Genomic DNA, 12,472 nt, shown 5'->3' on the forward strand with positions numbered 1-12,472 from the left:
CGTCAAATATGCGGAGGGAGAAGAATAAGTACAGGTGTTTCCTCAGATATGCATGGATGACCTCTAGAAGAAACAGGTACCACTCGTTGCTTTCAGAAAGGACCTAGGTGGTTGGGAGACAGAAGTGCAACAGGGAATTTTTGCTCTATCGCATTATGTATCATCTGAATGTGGGCAGCTATACCAAAATAAATCTATCTATATAAATATGCACACATATATGAATAATCATAAGGGAATGTTCATGGTCCATTAAAAAGAAGTCCCTGGACATGGCAGCAGAGACCTTGAATTTGATTATTGTTTCTGACACCTTGGAAAAGCTACTGGTTGTTTCTGAATCCAGGTTTTCTCAATTATAAGGGGGATGGTGGAGAGAGCGATAACTACTCCCCAGGGATGTTGAGAAGACAAAGAGGCAAAATGTATTTGATTCTTCATTCTCCAGATATTTGTTGAGCACTTACTCTGGGCCAGGCCCTGGGGTCTGGGCTCAAAACCATGTATTAACAAGGTGTGTTCAGGAGCTATGCTCTCCCATCACGCATCATGGGATTACAGGCAAGGGGGGAGATGGGCATGAAATCAATATGTGGCTACGCAGTCGCCTGTTGCCAGAAATACTGCAGCAGGACAGAGCTCTGTGAGAGGGAATATTGCAGGAGATATAGGAGGCCTTTCTGAGACAGTGACACAAGCTCAGACCCACAGGCATTTGCTTGGCCAAGCGAGGAGGGAGAAGCAGTACAGGTGAGAATCCTGAGCCAGAAATAAACTTGGAGAGTCAAGGAACCAAAAGACAAACTGGCTAGGGAGCAGAGAGCTGGGGGCAGAGCTGGAGGCATAGAGGATGAAAGCAGCCCAAGCCTTCAGGGGCAGGGGGATGGACCATGGGGTAACTTCCAGGGGCAGTGGGAAGACATTGGCGGTTCATCCCGAGGCAGAGGCAGTGCAGCGCAGTGGATAAGAGAGCAGGCTCAGGCAACCCGCTTCAAATCCTGGCTATCCCACTTCCTGGCATGTACCCTGGGGCAGCCCTATGCTTCTCAGTAAGGAGGCAAGGAGTACCTCTGGTACAGTGTGTGAGGTTTAAGTGCATCCCAGGAGGAGCTCTTAGCTCAGTGCCTGGTGCCTCTCACCACCCAGCAGATGGCTTTGCAGCAGCAGCAGCCATAATAGTAGTTGCAGTGCATTTCTGAAAAGCCATTCTAGAGCCAGGGTGGGCAAACGATGGCCCCTGGACCAAAGCCCAGCCTACCTCCTATTTTTGTGCTGTCCACAAGCTATGAATGTTTTTATTGATTGATTGATTGATTGATAGCTGAGTTGGGTCTTCGTTGCTGCGCGCAGACTTTCTCTAGTTGCAGCAAGTGGGGCTACTCTTCATTGCGGTGCGCGGGCTTCTCATTGCGGTGGCTTCTCTTGTTGTGGAGCACGGGCTCTAGGTGCGTGGGCTTCAGTAGTTGTGGCACACGGGCTCAGTAGTTGTGGCACACGGGCTCAGTAGTTGTGGCACACAGAATTAGTTGCTCTGCGGCATGTGGGTTCTTCCCAGACCAGGGCTTGAACCCGTGTCCCCGGCATTGGCAGGCAGATTCTTAACCACTGCGCTACCAGGGAAGTCCCTGAGAATGGTTTTAAATCTTCAAATTAGTTTAACAAAAGAATAGTAATAATAATTCATGACATGAAAATTTTATGAAATTTACATTTTAGCACCTATAAATAAAGTTTTATCAAGACACAAGTTTTATCATTCCTTTACGTATCATCTATGGCTATTGCTATGCGCCAACAGCATAATTTAGTAGCTGAAACAGAGACCTACGGCCTGCAAAGCCTAGGATATTTATTATCTGGCCCTTTACAGAAAAATTTTCCCAACCCCTGCTCTAGAAATTGGATCAGAGAAGCTCAAAGATACAAGGAGGAAAACCGGTTAGGAGGCTCTTATAGAGTCTGAGCAAGAGGTAATAGAGAACAGGAGAGAAGCAGACAGCTGGGGGAGGGGTTCTGGAGAAGTGTGTTTGAAAACTAGGAAGGGCTTACAAATGTTGGGCCTTGCCAATCTTTCCCACATTGGCCATGGTCATGACTACTTCTATCTATAAGATTTAAGAGGCTTTTGTGGTTTTGACATCAGCTCCAGCATTCTATAATTCTGGGACACTTTATGATAACTGCAGAAGATGATTTCAGGGTCCGGGTGACTGACAAGCTGGTGGCGTCGCAGATGTATAATGCTGGCATCCTCCAAGCAAGCCCAGTGCTGGGGCGTATAAATAGAAGGCAGCCGTCATCAGGAAGTACTTCTGGGGCTGAGGTCATCCTCCCCTTACACTATCATGGCAGGACCAGGCGGGTGCTGGGTCCACATCTGTACCCAAACAAACTCGAGATAGGAGAACATGATGGATTAGAGAAGGGACCAAAAAGTCGGCTGGAGAATAACGCCTGTGAAAAAGGTAAAGCAGTTGAATAATTACAGATTATCCAATTATGGTAGGTAATAGGGAGACATCTACGATGCCTACGCATCTACGATGCCCCAGGTGTTGCTGTCAGCTCTTTATACGAATTGCTTCATTTAATCCTCACGGTCAACGTTACATGGTAGCTACCACCATTATCTCCATTTTACAGATGGGGACAAAGAGACAGAGAAGGGTAACTTGCCCAAGACAGTAGAACTCGTGCGTGGAGGAGTCAGGATTCCATTCCAGGAGATCTGGGTCCTTACTTGCACCCAGTATGTTCCTGTACTTAACCTCTGTGCTTGACTATTCTCTGTTCCAGCCCTCAGGGAGGTGAAGACTGAGGATCACTTAGGAACCACATGTAGGGCCCTTCTGTTATTTCCCCTCTCAACTCCCAGGGAGTATAATACGTTGTCTACAAGACAGCATTTATTATATTATGATCAAGTCATTGTTTTCTTGAAGTCATGTGTGGCTATCAGTCCTCGTTCATCAGCCTGCAATGCCATCCCACCACAACACACACACACACACACACACACACACACACACACGCATGCTTAATGCGTCTCATCAAGGATGGATTAGGATTTCCAGTGAGCTCTTTCACAAGCTGCAGGTAATTCTCAAAGCACCGAGATCATGCGTGTGGGCTGTGGACAGGAGGCCACCACCAGATACACAGCCCAGCTCTCCCTGCCGTATCACCAGGACAGTTCTTCCACTTAAGACCCAACCAAGTGGTGCTGTCATACCTATCTGCCTAAGAAACAGAAGTTAGACCTCCAGTCAACAGCAACGACAATTATAACTGCCAATTGTTAACGCCATGTGCTTTCAATTTAATCTTCTCAACGACCTGTGGGTTGAAGAAACTGGGTGAGGGTTATTATCTCTGTGTTACTTACAAGGGAAACAGAGGGTCAGAGTGTTGAAGCTCTTGCCACAGATCCTCAGGGAGAAAACGTCTGAGTCGGTATCCACACTCAGGACGGCCTGACTCTGGACTCCTGCCCCAAACTGTGAGGCCACAGCAACTCCAGGAAGGAATGAATGAGGCATGTCTCAGGAGCACCTCAGGTCAGTAGATAGTTATCGATCACATACCACGTGCCCAGTACTGTATTAAGTCTTGGAGATGCAATAAGACAGAAATGGTCCCTGCCTAATAGAATTTAGAGTCCAATGAATACAACTACAGAATTTATTCATTTAACCAATATTCATTGAGAGTCACTCTTCCAGAGCCAGGTACAATTCTAAGTGTTTGAAGATGTGGCAAAGTGAACAGAAAAGGCAGGGATGCTGTCTTCATAATGTTAGGACGTTTCAAAACAATGTAATGGAGCGTTTTAGGCAGTGGAAAAGTTGGAAGGGGAAACCAGTCTTATACTCGGCCCCCGCTGGGATGTGCCTTCCCAGCCCTCTAGGAAGCCATCTAGCTGTTGGTGGGACGTCTGGGCTGCCCAGAGGGCGGTCACCCACCCAGGCACCTCCCAGCATCACATCCCAGGAGGGGGTCTGAGAGAGGCTGGCTGGATTCTAGCCCTGGGTAGCTAATCCCAGTTGTGCTGAATCCCCTGGGGCTCTCCAATTATTATAAGAGGTGTCATGAAGTTCTCCTCACAAGTGCTCCAGAAGAGATGATTTTTAATTCACTTTCATTTAAAGGATGACTATGCTGGCAAACAAGTTTCTGTCATGGAGGGAGCAGAAGGGGGCTCCCAGACAGGGAGTGCCACGATGTTAATTGCCTGCTCCAAAATGTCTGGGAATAAAAGAGGTGTTTTTAATTAAGTGCCTTAGAAGTGGAGGCAGAGAGGGGAGACGTGGTTGGAAATTTTCAAATGAAACAAAACAGGTTTCCCCTCTGCAGTCTGGGGAGGGTACACTTACCAACACACTCCCCAGAGCTCATGGCAACTGTGCTTGGAGGGTCTCCATAACTGGACTGCTGCCATGAGGATACGTTTTATCAGAATCTGGGTTAGGGTAGAGGTAGCACATCGAATTTACAAGCCCCAGTGACCATCTCCTTCAGTCTGGGATCGAGACCTCAGAGGACTCTGCAAGTAAACACTGGTCCCAGGTGTGCCGAGCCAGCATGGCTTCCCTCCTGCTGAGGGGCACAGGTCCCAAGGCAATGTGAAGTTTCCTCTTTAAAGTGCGTCAATGTGGAGGAAAGTACTCCATATATAAAGAAGCAGGTGGTCCTACATGACAAACTCAAACTGGTGCTGGATAAATGGTTGAAGTTTGGAAACCCTGATTTGGTCCATCCCCACCTTTCCTGAGTTTGAGATGGAGACACTGAGGCTCAGAAAGTGGACATGAAATGCCCATGGACACACAGCAGTATGCTTCTCCTGATCTCTCCTTCAGTGCTCTTTCACATCTACCACACAGGAAGCTTCAGACTTTCATGAAAGAAGTGGGATTCAAGCTCGCAAGATAAGCTCAGAAGCCCTGTGTCAATGAGGGCAGAAGGAAATGCTTCCTTTATTTCTCTAAAAGGGAATGAATCAAGACCCTTTAAAGATCCAGGGACACTGAAGGCAAGTCTTCCAGTCGGGATGTCCCCACAGCACCCAATTCCCTTCATAAGAGTGGCTGAGCATCCTTTATAAGGCAATAACAGTATATTCACCATCATAGAGACCTAAAGTGTTAGGACAATCCTATGAAAATGGCTTTAAAATCCCATCACTTAGTAATTCTTCTTCTGGGAAGACGGAGTAGACGTACTTTTCCCTATTCCTCCTGCAAAGTACAACTAAAATCCCTGGACATTGCAAACAAAACCACTTACAAACATACAAAGACTCTGAAGGGTGGAGAGAAGAAGGCAGACCAGTTAGGAACCTCTGGATCTGAGGAATGGCACAATAGTGATTTCCCTGGGTTGTCTTTTCTTTTTTTTTTTTTTTTTTTTTTTGCGGTACGCGGGCCTCTCACTGCTGTGGCCTCTCCCGTTGCGGAGCACAGGCTCCGGACGCGCAGGCTCAGCGGCCATGGCTCACGGGCCCAGCCGCTCTACAGCCTGTGGGATCTTCCCGGACCGGGGCACGAACCCGTGTCTCCTGCATCGGCAGGCGGACTCTCAACCACTATGCCACCAGGGAAGCCCCATGACATTGGTGCTTCTTGATTGTCTTGTTTCGTTCGGTTGGAGATCTTCCTGGTTCTTGGTACGGCATAAGATTTTAGACTGAAACATGGACATATTCATGTGATATTGTGAGACTCTGGGTCGTATTTAAACCTTATGTTTTAGCTGGCTTTCACTGATATCACTCTGGCATAGGAAAGGAGAGCAGCTCTGTCTTGTTTCTGTCAGATGGGGTTAGAAGTCCAGGTTTCCCACTTGACCTCTGTTGGTACCTGAGAGGGGGACTGCCCATCACTGTTGGGCAAGGGTTGGTATTTCAGTTTCCCATGTGGTCTCCGCTGACACCACCCTACAGGGAGAAGAGAGACACCTCATTATTGTTGGGTGAAGGTGGAGGTCCGGGCTCCTACAGGATCTCCACTGAGACCAGTGGTGATGAGAGTCCTGGCTACCCTCTTGGCCTTCTCTGACATGACCCCAGTGGGTGTGTGTGGTACCTCATTACAGCCACACAGGGTGGAAGTCTGGTCTCCTCACATGGCCTTTGCGGGTGGGAGTGGGTCTGGGTCACAGATCTAATAGACATTTATAGAACACTCTGCACAATAACAGAGGAATACACATTCTTTTCAAGTGTCCACAGAACATATACCAGGATAAACTATATACCGGGCCTTCCAAGCTCAGTGGTTATCAGCAGAATTCACTTCCTCGTGGTTGCAGGACTGAGGTCCCCATTGTCTTAACTGTCAGCCAGGGACTGATCTCAACTTCTAGAGGTGGCTCTTAGTTCCTTTCCACATGGCCTCTCCACCTCAGCAGCAGAGAATCATCCTTGTGTACAATCTTTCTCACACTGTGAATGTCTCTGACTTCCTCAACAAAATCTGCTTCTACAGAGCTCATAAGATTAGATCAAGCCTATCCAGAAATCTGCATAATTTCCCGATTTTAAGGCCAACTGACTTGAGACTATAATTATGTTTGCAAAATTCTTTCACAGCAGTACCTTGGAATAAGCAAGAGGCTGGGAATCTTGAGGGCCATCATAGAAGTCTACTAGCCCATATTCCATGTTAGGCAAGAGAGGAGGACACAGAGATGACTGGTAAAATACCTGTCCTCAAGGGATTACAGTCAAGTGAATGTAACAAATACAAAGAAGTGATTCAACTACAGGGCAGTAATTGCTAATTCAAAGAAAGTGCAATATTCTGTAGGAATTCCGAGGAGGCATTAACTCTTTCGGGGAGAGTGCCGGAAAGCTTCCCAAAGGGGGTGACATTTGATCCGAGTCTTGAAGCACTGAGGAGGGAAGGCATTCCAAGTAGCGGGTGCACCATTTACAAAGATAGAAAAGACCACAGCAAATTTAGAGAATGACAAGTTATCCACTGCTGCTAAATCTTAGAGGACAGGTTTTAAACGATGCATGGACGCGGCATTAAATAACCCTGACTCGGAAAGAAAGTCATTCCTTTGCAATTCTCCTTCTATCCTTTTAATTAGCTCAAGAAAAAGTTATCAGTTTGGTGTTAGCCTGTCGTCAACACCTTTCTAACATCTTTACCCTCTGGCTCCACCTTCTGAAAATGAAAGTATCTAGCTAGCTTAATAGCACTGTTTCTTTCTGTGGATTATTTTTACTGCTACCTTTCATTTGTTACAATCAGTATTGGTTTTTCTTTTTCCATTGTGATAAAAAGATTATCATGATTATTATTAAGGACATACATTTAAGTTTTGAATGTAAATCAGTGTAAATTGAAATGTTAAATAAATATATTACAGGTGGTACATATGCCTCTGGGGCAGAAATTGGGAAGGTGGTTTGCAAATGAGTTAATCTGAGACACAAAGGTGTAATAAGAAGCAGGCAGTATTTGCAGTCAGTCAAACTTGGGTTCAAGTTCGACTCCTCTACGGGTCTTAGTTTTCCGCCACAAATTAAGGAAATGATACACCTACTTAGAAGGTTGTGAAGATTAAGTGAAACCAAGTGTAAGAAGCATCTTATAGGTGGCCTTGTGCGTGGTAGGCATTTGGAGTTCCCATCACAGTGCACATCTCTGAAGAATGGAAACCTCGGTTTTTGGCAACACCAAACAGGAACTTAACTCTAGCACCTACTGAGTATCTGTGCTTGGTAAATATTACATAAGAGTATTCATTTGCTTCGGATCTGGGACCTGTACATGTGTGTGCGTGCGGGGGGTGTGGTGTCCTTAGGCTAACTTCAGCTGTTTTGTGAAAAACAACTGATATCAGGAAAAGCATTTGACTCAGAGGAGTGGCCAGCCCAGGCATTGTGGACCCGTCCCTCCACCCCTTGTCTGGCTTTCTCTATGATCTCAGAATGCTACATCCCACGGAGATCAGTGGGACGCTCATCTGGAATGTTCAGATATATGTGCAAATGAAAACACAAGGAAAATACCTCCCACTTCAGTCATCTATTGCTGTGAAATAAGCTACCCTAAAACTTGGTGGTGTTGAACAACTATTATTTTATTATCATCACTCATGATTCTGGGAGTTGACTGGGTTAAACTGAGTGGCTCTTCTGCTCTATGTGATCTCAGCTGGGGCTGCAGTCAACTGGGAGGTGAATTAGTTTGGAGCACCCAAGATGGCTCACTCACACGGCTAAAGTCTGACTGGGAGTCAGCCAGAAATCAGCTGGGGCTGTTGTCTGTGGCATCTTGATTTTCCTCCATGTGGCCTCCCCAAGAAGCTTGGGCTTCTCACAACATGGCAGCAGAATTCCAAGAGGAAGGAGTCAGGAAATGCCAGTCTCTTAAGGCCTGGGCACACATGTCTCAGAATATCACTTTCATAGCAACAAAGCAATCACAGGACTAGTTCAGATTCAAGGGGAGGGGAGATAAATGCCACCTCTTAATGGCGAAGTCTCTTTCATACAGTGAGGGAAAGGATTGACTGCAGCCATCTTGCGAGACCAGGTACCATGCCTCCTGAAGCTTTCACTCACTGCAAAGGGTTTCCACTCTAGAATTATGTGTATATTTCAACCCAGTGATTAGTTATCAAGGAATTTATCATAAAGAAGTAATCTTGGATGGTTCAAGACGTTTGACGTAACGTTTTCCATTGCTAACGTTTCTCATGCTAGGAATTCATATGAGGACTAACCACCCACAGTGTCTCACCAGACACAAACCCTATGCATCATAGAAATTGAAGACTTGACCCCGGGAACTGATGTTCCTAGCTAAGGTCATTTGAGGTAAACAGAAGATGTGTGTACTCTTAAAAAGCATTGACTCCCTAGACCTGGAGAAGCCCTGATGAGAAGTGCACTTCATTCATTCAGCAATCATTTGTGGTGCACCTGTGATACGCCATGTTGGTTTAAACATAGGGATACAGCAGCAATGAATGAGACAAAGTACCTGGCTGCAGGAACTTTACATTCTAGTGGGGAGACAACCAAATAAATGCATAAGTACATATAAAATGGCATATGATAAAAAGACCTTGTTGAGTGATAATTCTCTTCCAAGGTTCTGCAAGAAAGGAGAGACAACCTCTGATAGGAGGCACGTCTAGACCCCTTTCGGTAAAACAGCAAATGAAGAAGAAGGGGCACAGAAATAGCATTGGGCTTGCAGTTACAAGACAGATTTATATAGTGGTTCAGAATTTAGTTTGTGAACTTGAACTAATGACTGTAACCTTTATAAGCCTCGGTAACCTTCTCTGTAAAATGGGAACAATAGTACCAGTTCTGCTTTCCTTACAGAGATGATACAAGGACTAAACCAGACTGTAAGATCAAACCAATAATAAGTTCTGAGTTTTCCCCATTTGGTAACTTTTTAGCTCTACCCTCCAAGCAGAATCAAGTCACTGCCAAGCCAAGCTCCTGCTGTAAACTTGCAAACATCAAGTCCCAGCTCCGATGCTACCGGTGCCATGGGATTGATCTCGGGGCATGTGACGTTTTATTCTCAAGCCATGGCGGGGGGCGAGGGGGGATGCAGACATGGAAGGAGACAGCCTCTGTCTAGCACACTTCCTTTCACTTGCAGGTATTGAGTAAAGCAATCTGAATGTTCTGAAAGGTCATCCTCTGTCTCGCTTTGTTGTAAGACATGTCAGTAGTGGCCATTCCATGCTACCGTTGGTAAATTGATATGTAATAGTTTTCATTTCTCTTAAGAGTCTTATAGCGGAAAAAGTAAATAAATGTAACTTGTGGAAAGACCCATACAAAAATTATAAGCAGTACCTGGTTGGACTGCTGACGCTTTCTTTTTCTAGCTTGCTTCCCTGTGTTTTGTGTTTTCTTTTTTCATTCATTTAGAAAAATACTTATCTAGCATGTGCATGCAGGGATCAGATAGCTGGATGGGTTGACCCCACAATTCCCATCTCAATTCCAAATCTTTGCTGCTCCCCTACGTCTCTTTTGAGTTTACATGCCAGTGTGGATTTGTCGTCATTAGATTAGGGGCCCCATCAGGGCAATGCTGCTTTTTATTTCTTCTCCTCCTGATATTTCTAAATTTTCAAGACTTTTAGCCAGGCCTCGTTCTCACCAAATCACGAACAGAAGTCGTTTCCTCCTCGCTAGGCCTCTATAAATCACAGTGATAGACTCCTGTCTTTCCTTGGTTTTGAAGCTACCAGACAAAGATTTGAATCCAGATTCTTCTCCTTATTGGCTGAGCAACTTTGAAGAAGCTTCTTAACCTCTCTGAACTGCAGTTTTGTCATCTGTAAAATGGGAGAAACAATACCCGCAGGGAAGGTGGTTGTAAGCATTTGACAAGATAATGGGGAAGAAGGGCTGGCACATAATAAAGGCTCAAAAGGTAATTGCTATTAATAAAAAGTAGTCTTGGGAAGCCCTAGAGGCTGTTCTAGGTTGAGGGTGGAGCTTGGGTTGTTAATAAAAGGCAGAATTGTACAATCATTAAGAAATCTGGCTCTGGCCTCTGAAGAACCCAGTTTAAATCCTTGCTCCCTGCATTGCCCTGGGCGACTTACTACATTTCTAAGAAGCTTGGCTTCCTCACCTGTAAATCGCACAAAACAATAACTTACCATAACAGTGTTTCTCAAAATATTATCCAGGGATCCTGGAGACCCCCCAAGACCCTTCCAGGGCTCTTCAAGGTAAAATTTACTTTGGTGATAGGGCTAAAACATTACGTGTCCTTGTCATTTTTATTTTTTCTCAAGTATACAGTAGCTTTCCAGAGGCTACGTGACATGTCATAGTATCATTGCTCCCATGACTAACGGAAAGTGTGTTTGTAAATTCCTGTGCTTCCATTTTCTTTTTCAGTTCAATTTCTAACATGGTAAATATCAAGATGTATGTAACTCGTGTAAACAAAAGCTACTCGGGGTCCTCAATAATTTTAGGAGTCTAAAGGGACCTAAGACAAAACACTTGGAGAATCGTTGCCTGTTAGGGTTATTGTAAAGATTAAGTACTGTACACTTGAGACTAATACAATGTTGTAAGTCAACTATACTTTAGTAAAAAAAAAAAAAAAAAGATTAAGATAAGGGTCTGTCTACTCCACCTATACATAAAGCAAACTGAAATCATAGCACTTGATGCAAAAGTCACCCTTGTTTTATCCCCTCCTGTTTGTTTATATAGTGAAGGTTCAGCCCATGCTAAACTTTGAACAATTTAAAGACACTGAAGTCATCAAAGGCCCCCCACTTGAGATCCAAGTGCCCTGAAGACATGAGAACTCAGTGGGCAGTCCCGAGGGTTTACCCTGCTTGGCTCAACCCTGACCCTTCCATCCTATTACTCGCTGGCCCAGCCAGAAGAAGGCGGTACCGAGGTGGAGGCGGAGGAAAGGTGGCTTATAGAACCCCCTCCCGAGTGGTTGACCAGCAAAAGGAGGTGCCGCCTCAAAACGGGAATAGCTTCCTTAAGGTTTCAGTAATTTCCATGGAAACAAACTAAGAACCGTAGTTACTTTCAAGGGAAGGTGGGGAAACGGTGGGATGACCTGCAAGAGTCAAGAGTAAGCGATATAATTAGAGTTGCGGGGGGAGGGGTCTTTTTCACTCTTCAGACACACCCTTGAGGGAAGAACAAAAAATCGGCATCCCTAAATTCCGATACTGATGGCAAGTAGATGAGGATTTTAGACGGTAGGTATCAAATGAGTTTGAGAAAGATGCGGCGCTAACTGGATCCTAGTCATACAGGAAGTTCTTAACGGAATCCTTTAAGGGCCGGCCAGAGCAGTTCTCCTCTCAGGTTGGAGAGCACCTCCCGAGAGACCCCCTCCAAGGCCAGGACCTAGTTTTATGCACCGTTAACTAACAAACAAACAAACCCTACATCAGCAATAACGGAACAAACAGGTGCAAGCCAGTAAGACAGTTTTGCATATGAGCTATTTTTATTGCAGACATTTCTGGGGACGCAAAGAAGGGGTTCTGTTAGAGAAATTGGAGCCCTAGGAGGGACCCTAGAAAAACTTTGTAGCTACTTTCTCCTCCTCATCCTAGGAAAAGGCCAAAAGGTCTCCAGGTGCGTTGGCCTCGCAGTCAGCCCCAGAGCCAGCCGTTTTCACCCCAGTCCCTGTCCTCGCCTCCAGCCACTCCGCCGTACACGGCCACCTGTTGCTGCCCTCGCGCCCAGAGTCGAGTCGCAAGCCGCCGCTAGAGTTCGTTCTAATTCCCCGGAGCAAAGGCCGGCCGGGGAGCCCCGACACTCCGCCCCTGCTCATCTTCAGGGCAGGCGGGGACTCCGCTGAGCCTCCCAGCCCCAGGCTCCCGTTGTCTCCTCGCCGCGCTCGGACGTCAAAAGTGGACCCCAGACAGTATCCCCTTGTCCCCGCTTGGCTCGTGCGCGCTCGCGCTCAGCTCACACCTGGAAGATGCT

This window comes from Aethalodelphis obliquidens, unplaced genomic scaffold, assembly GCF_003676395.1.
Source record: "Aethalodelphis obliquidens isolate GAN/ISIS:26980383/991018 unplaced genomic scaffold, ASM367639v1 scaffold41, whole genome shotgun sequence".
Classification (NCBI taxonomy): domain Eukaryota; kingdom Metazoa; phylum Chordata; class Mammalia; order Artiodactyla; family Delphinidae; genus Aethalodelphis; species Aethalodelphis obliquidens.